Source organism: Oncorhynchus masou, chromosome 14 (genome assembly GCF_036934945.1).
Source record: "Oncorhynchus masou masou isolate Uvic2021 chromosome 14, UVic_Omas_1.1, whole genome shotgun sequence".
In the NCBI taxonomy this organism is placed as follows: domain Eukaryota; kingdom Metazoa; phylum Chordata; class Actinopteri; order Salmoniformes; family Salmonidae; genus Oncorhynchus; species Oncorhynchus masou.
The window spans coordinates 22,256,506-22,264,049 of NC_088225.1; the positions used below are offsets into that span (position 1 = coordinate 22,256,506).

Below are 7,544 nucleotides of genomic sequence, written 5' to 3' on the forward strand. Positions count from 1 at the left end.
AATCCAGCTGCAGCACTGGGGAGGGGGAGGATTGTGGGGGTAGACCCAGGGTGCAGGGCACCCCGGAGCCAAACACTATTCCTGCATCCTGGGTTGGTGAGATGGAGGAAGAGGAGGGGATGTCGGGAATACGGATGGTGTTCTCACCGGTAGATATGGAGCAGGGGAGCATCGGGTGAGTCTCCTGTTTTTGTTTTTCTGTCTGGGTTTAGAATTTGAGTGTATTACATGTTTTTATTTTTTCATGGGGTCTAATTTTACTTTTGTTAGTTTAAATGTAAGGGGTTTAAGGGATTTTGTTAAGAGGAGGGCGGTTTTAGTTATTTGGAGGGTGTGGGGTTTGATTTTGTTTTTTACAGGAGGTTCACCTGAGGGATGGAGGGGATGTTAGTAGGTTTAAGAGGGAGTGGGACAAGGGGGAGTCGGTTTGGGGTATTGGGGGGGTGCACTCATCGGGGTAGGGATTTTGTGTGGGCACAGGGAGGTAAAAGTGGAGGATTCTTTTGTGGTAATGCAGGGGAGGGTTATAGGGGTGGATGTCACGATAAGGGATTGTAAATTTAGATTAGTGGTGGTGTAGGGGCCACAGGTGGTGGCAGACAGGAGGGAGATGGTGGACTGTCTGACGCCCCTGTGTGTCACAAATAGGAAATTAGTGATAGGGGGGGATTTTAATACAGATTTAGGAATAGGGGGGATAGCAGTGCAGGCTCCTTTGCCGGGCTAATGGCTTGCCATGGTCTGGTAGATGGTGGTCTGCACACTACTCCGAAAATGGCCGGTCCTACATGGCGCAACTCCAGGGGGGTTGAGCGGAGGCTCGACTATATTTTTATACCCAGGTCTTTGGGTAAGTTGTCTGGGCGGCTGTTGCTTGTTTTCTTTTCGGATCACGACGGGGTGCTCCTGCAGGTGGGGTCGCCAGTATGCCTCTTTGGTAGGGGGTACTGGAAGTTAGATCAGGATGTGCTGGAGGAGCAGGCTTTTGTTGACGGGTTTTATGGTTTCTTTTGGAGGCTTGAAGGCCTCCGGTCCATGTGCGAGGGGGTGTTGGAGTGGTGGGAATTAGTTAAGGTGAGGTTTAGGGCTTTTATAATAGGGTATTGCAAGAGGAAAAAAAGGGAGGAGGGGAGGGAGGTGGATCGTATCCAAAGGTTAATTGAACTCGAATACGAGGCTGGCAACCTCGGCGGGTCGTTTGACTGGGAGAGATCCGCAACCCTAAAGGCGCAGCTCAGGGAGTTGCAGGAGCGGAAGGCTCGAGCTTTCCTGGAGCGTGCGCATAGTGGCTTTCTAGAACATAATGAGACTTGTTCTGCTATGTTCTTTAAGTTGGTTAGGGCCAGACAGAGTAGGAAGGAAATGCATGGCGTTAGGGAAGAAAATGGTAGTATAGTTAGAGAACCAGAGGATATAGTCAGGGTGACAACTGATCATTTCCAAGGTTTATTTAAGGAAAGGGAAATAGATGTAGAGCAGGGAAATGTGTTTTTAGAACACTTGTCCAGGCGGTTGCCGGAGGACATTAGAGAAGTGATGGAGGCCCAGATTTCACTAGAAGAGGTTGAGAGCGCTCTTAGGAGGATGGGCAAAGGGAAGGTGCCTGGGATGGATGGGCTGCCGGCTGAGTTTTTATCTCAAGTTTTGGGGTATACTTGGACCAGTGGTCCTTGAAGTCTTGAAGGCCATCCTTGAGACGGGGGTCCCGGGGGGATCAATGGCTGTTGGTGTGCTGTCACTTTTATATAAGAAGGGGGAAGTAACAGACCTTGGCAACTGGCGGCCGTTGACCATGCTGTGTGTACATTACAAGCTACTTGCAAAGGTTTTAGCAGACCGGTTGCGCACAGCCCTTCCCTACGTTGTCCATGAGGATCAGACGTGCGGGGTAGAGGGCCGCTCTATTAGATGGAACCTACAGTTAATCAGGGACTCCATCGCTTGGGTTGAAGATAGAGGACTGCCTTTAATGGTAGCAGCGCTAGATCAGGCGAAAGCCTTTGATCGCGTGAATAGATCCTTTTTATTCAGCGTGTTAGGTCGATTAGGATTTGGGGAGAAGTTCATAGGATGGATTCGTACATTATATGTCGGAGCGGGGTGCCGAGTTAGTGTAAATAGTCACTTGGGTGACGTTTTTGACCTCTCGTCTGCGGTCAGGCAGGGGTGCCCACTCTCGGCTCTCCTCATCGTTCTGTACATGGAGCCTTTGGGGGCTGCCATTAGGGTTAGACACAGGGGTGGAAGGCTTGTTGATCCCTGGAAGTGGTGGGCTGCGTGTTAAGATGACGCAGTACGCCGACGACACTTACTTGCTGCTGTGCAAGGACTCGTGCCTGACAAGGTCCCTTGCCATCTTTGGGGATTTCACCCGAGCGTCGGGAGCAGTTATGATCCATGCAAAGTCTTTCGTCAAGTTTTTCGGAAGATGGCGCGGTAGAACGGATGTGCCTGGGGGGGTTATCTCTCTGTGAGGGGGCCCTGAGGATTCTCGGGGTCCATTTTGAGACCTCCGGCTCAGCGACGCTAAACTGGAACATGCGTATCGCAGTGGTACAGAGGAAGCTAGCAATGTGGAAGGCTAGGTATTTGTCTTTTGTGGGCAAAGTCCTGGTCCTAAAGGTTGATGTGTTGCCATCTCTTTTGTTTTTGGCGTACATCTACCCATTGCCGGCTTGTCTGAGGAGGCCTCTAGTGAGGCTTGTGTTTCAGTTTATGTGGAGTGGCAGATGCGAGTGGGTCGCCAGGGCACGCATGATCTGTCCCATCGGGGAGGGAGGTAGCGGGGTACCACATTTCCCCCTCAAGCTGGACACAATGTTTGTTTCTTTCTTGTTAACGGAGCTTGCTCATCCAGTGATACACCTGTCCGGTTACCTCCTGCGGGTGTTCTTCTCGTATCAGGCGAGAAGCGTAATGGTGTGGTCTAACACGGGGCCTCGGGCGGAACACCTGCCGTGGCACTTTGGTCATGCGGCCAAGTGGCTGCGTGCGCACCCTGAGGTTGAAGTTGCCCGAGTAGGTTTAGATCACAGGCACCTGTACGAGGAGGTCAGAAAGGCAGGGAGTCCGGCGCCTGTAGTGGGCATCTCGGAAGTGGTCTCGGAGGGAGTGCAGGCGCGGGGTCTGGACAACAGGCTCAAGACCTGAATTGGTTGAGCCTCCATAAGTGCTTGCCGGTACGTTCCATCTTGTACCGGTATAGTTTGGTACAATCCCCCACCTGTCCAAGATCCTCTTATGGCAGGGAGGAGACTGTGCGCCATGTCTTTTGGGACTGTGCCTTTGCCGGAGTAGTATGGGCTAGGGCACCGGTGTTGTTAGGTTTGGTAAGAGGGGATTTTGTATTGACGTGTGCCAGGTTAGAGAGAGGTGTAGGGAGAGCGAGAGGGATGGATAGGGACAGGGAGAGATTGGGGGTGGAAGAGATAGTGAGGAGGGTGGAAGGTGATTTGAGGGGGAGGATGAAGAGGGAGGAGAGGAAGTGGGGGCAGCATGCTGCTCGGGAGAGGTGGAAGGGGGGTTTAGGGCTGGGTGTCATTTAGATTTGTAAGGGGAAAGATTAGGGACGGGGAGATAGGGAAAGGTATTTGGTAGGGTGACTGGGAGGGAAGATGCTCCCCTGAGGTTTTGTTTGGGGTTTATGTTTAGTTAAATTAGTTGAATTAAAATACCATCTTTTGAGTATGTATGAAAATTATGAGTTGTAAAGAATGAATGGTATTGAAGATAATAAATTATTTTTTATTTAAAAAAAAGTGTTAGTTTACATAGTATAGGCTGTTTCGGTTTTGTTACGTTCATTACGTTCTTGTTTTTGTAGTATTTTGTATTGATTCGTGTTTACGTTTTTTGATTAAACATGGATCGCAATCTACACGCTGCATTTTGGTCCGACTCTCCTCCGCCTACAGAAAACCGTTACAGAATCACCCACCACAAAAGGACCAAGCAACAGGCAGGTGCAGCAAAGAGAGGAATGGACATGGGAGGACGAATTGTTCGGAGAAGGACCCTGGGATCAGCCTGGAGAATATCGCCGCCCCAAAGAAGAACTGGAGGCGGTGAGAGCTGAGAGACGCTGGTATGAGGAGGCAGCGCAGCGACGCGGATGGAAGCCCGAGAGTCAGCCCCAAAAATTTCTTGGGGTTGGGGCTCAGGGAGAGTGTGGCAGAGTCAGGAGTCAGACCTGAGCCCACTCTCCCTGTTTATCGTGAGGAGCCAAGGAGGAGACCAGTGCACCTCCACGGAACAGTGTATCCGGTTCCTACTCCAAGAACTAAGCCTCCAGTATGTCTCCCCAGCCTGGTGAGTCCTGTGCCTGCTCCCAGAACCAGGCCTTCTGTATGTTCTCCCCAGCCTGGTGAGTCCTGTGCCTGCTCCCTGAACCAGGCCTCCTTTATGTCTCCCCAGCATGGTAAGCCCTGTGGCAGCTCCACACACCAGGCTGCCTATACGTCTCCTCACTCCAGCGATGATCCATGGCATGAAGCCTCCAGCGATGATCCATGGCACGAAGCCTCCAGCAATGATTCATGGCACGAAGTCTCCAGCGATGATTCATGGCTCAAAGCCTCCAGCGATGATTCATGGCACGAAGCCTCCAGCGATGATCCATGGCAAGAAGCCTCCAGCAAGCCATAAGATTGCTAAATAGCCAACAGAATGGTATCCCTGCACATTGTAAATATGATCTTAGAACTGACTGTATATACAGTATCTTCTATTCTTTCCTGTGATCTTCATAATTCTTATTTTTATATCTTGTGTGTTTTTGTTCTACCATATGTTATTTTTTGTGCTACATTGATATTGATTACTGCATTGTTGAGTTTGGAGCTTGCAAGAAAGGCACTCCACTGTACTTGTACACATAACTTAATTCTGTTTGCTGAAATTTGAAATCTGGTTTCACGCAATTAAGTTCACCAAATTGAAAGACATGACTAAATTCATGGTTTTTGCTGCAAGCGATTGATAAATATATGACTGCATATACTAAAACTGTTGTGGGCTTATATGACATTGTGAACTCACTTTGAATGGCCATAAAGTTTTCAGTTAGAGTTTCATCAGGATATTCATACAGTTATCTTGACAGGTTGTCAGGAATATTTTATGCTTTTCAAGTTATACATATATTTTTTATATTTGGGTTATAATTTACAGTATGATGTGTTTACTCAATCCTATAGTGTTGGTGGGGCCATGGGATTGATGTTAACAGAGACTGGAGCTGAGGGTTTTGTACAGCTGCTTCACCAGCTCCAGACACTGTGTCTGTCCAGCACAATAATAAACATCAGAGTCCTCTGCTCTCAGAATCTTGGCCTCTAAGAACTGTGTGTTTATGGAGACGATCTCAGTCAGGGTGAACCAGCCTTTCAGGGAGTCTGAGCAGGTAGCAGAGTTTGAACCATAATTATACCAATCCACTCCAGCCTTTTTCCTGGTTGCTGCCTTATCCAGTTTATATAATAGTCTTTCGTTTTACATGATAATTTAACAGTCTCTGACTGATCCAGTCTGACATCACAACAAACACCTGCAAAACAAAAACATTTTAATATTCAGTTGAAGATGTGGCATTTACACTAATAATGAGTTTAACCATGATTCTCAGACATTCTTCAGTCACCATGTAGTGTTTTACCTTACTGTCTATGGACATCACCATGACAACTTAACTCCAGAGGCTCATCAGTTCCATTGTTCAGTATTAGTTAGCGCAGGGCTCATTGTAATGTTTTACTTACTGTATATGACTACTAAACTTTGAGACTTTGCATAGAACGCACTCTAGAGGTTTAAATGGAGACTAACACAGAGATATCTTCTGCTCTACTCCTTGGTTCCCTCCCTCCCCTCCATCTTTCATTCTTCTCTCTGTTTTTCAGATTTTTCATAAGCGGTATTCACACTAGATGTGTGTTTTGTCTTTTTATACCATGCTGAAGAGCTAAGAAACAGGAATATTTACCAATGTGGGACAATACAATTAGTATTGAATTATATGTATCTCTTACTGCTCATCCCCTCTTGGGAATCTGTTGTTGAGTTCCCCAGGGATCTATAATTCATCCATTACTGTTTTTAGTTTGAGTGTATTTCTGTTTGACGATCACATTAATATAATTCTGTCTGATAAAGATGCTCAAAACATAATAGCTAATATGAAGTCTGAGTTGCATAAAATGTACTTCTGAGTAATTGTTATTAGTATGTTTTCACTGTTTATAATGTGTGTGGATGTTTTATGTGGATAACATTGATATCAGTGGACATTGTGTTTTCCACTGCTGTTGAGTAGTGTTTGTGTGTATGTGTGTGTGTGTGTGTGTGTGTGTGTGTGTTTTGTGTGTATGTGGGTGTGTGTTTGTGTGTGTGTGCTTAAAGAACTGATACGCTAATTGCCCATTTTTGTATGTCGATACAAGCTTCTTTATCACTGTGTCTCTGGCACAATAATAAACAGCAGTCTTTGGTCTTCAGCCTTTTTACCTCGAGGTACTCCTGGTTTTTAGAGCTGTCTATGGTGTTGGTTAACTGACCCTGGAGAGACTGGGCAAATATAGTGCCAGTGCCACTGTCAATGCGCCCAATCCACTCTAGTCCTTTCCCAGGTTTCTGATGGATCCAGTGTAACCAGGTCAGGGGTAGTCCAGACACAGTACAGGACAGTGTTACTGACTCACTAGGTCTCTTCACCACTGGCTCAGAGGAGGTGAGTGACTGTCCCTGAACAGCTGAAAACAGACAGAGTTTAGATGACTATCACCCACCAGCCAATTAGAACAGCTCCTCTCCTGTCTCCTATACTGGAAACACATAACTCACCTGTGATGAGAGCCAGGAGGAACATGCATTCTAGATCTCTCATTGTGGGACGGATCTAAAATTATGTAAAAGTCGAAGCACATACTGGGAGTGGTCGTCGTGACTGAGGGAGATGGTCTGTGGAGGGCAGTTATATCAGACTATTGAAATGGGAGGAGACCTTGGGTCTATGTGAATAAGAAACACATTTGCGTCTCTATGGTGTTAAATGTTTCTCCCCGTAGATCTAATGGTCTAAAATACCACGTATATTGGCACTGTTGAGAAAAGTTTTGGTGAAGACTCAAGGTGTTCATGTAATAGTGACATAGATACTTATTGTGCCAGTGTATCAATGCGAAAACAGATATTTATCAAATTTAAAAACATAAATACCTTTCTTCAATATCTCCCCTCCCTGTCCATTATTCTGCTCAATGAATTTCAGATTTTACATATAGGATGTTCAGACTAGATACTGTATGTTTGATATTTTATATAGTGCTGAACAACACAAAAACAAGACCATTCCCCTATGTGGAACAATAAAAGTTGTATTGAATTAGATATATCTCTTACTGCTAAACCCTCTTGTGAATCTATGGGGAGTTCCTATAAGGACCTATAATTGATCCATTACTGTTTTTAGTTTCAGTATATTTCTGTTTGCTGATCACATTAATTGAATTATGTCCGAAACAAATATTCAAAATGTAATTGCTAAATTC

General features: G+C 46.2%; 1 pseudogene; it reads right to left on the minus strand.

Moving 5' to 3' along the window:
• LOC135554533 (Ig mu chain C region membrane-bound form-like) overlaps window positions 1-6,880 on the minus strand; it is a 526,132-nt pseudogene extending 519,252 nt beyond the window's left edge.
• Between the last annotated feature and the right edge of the window lie 664 nt (window positions 6,881-7,544).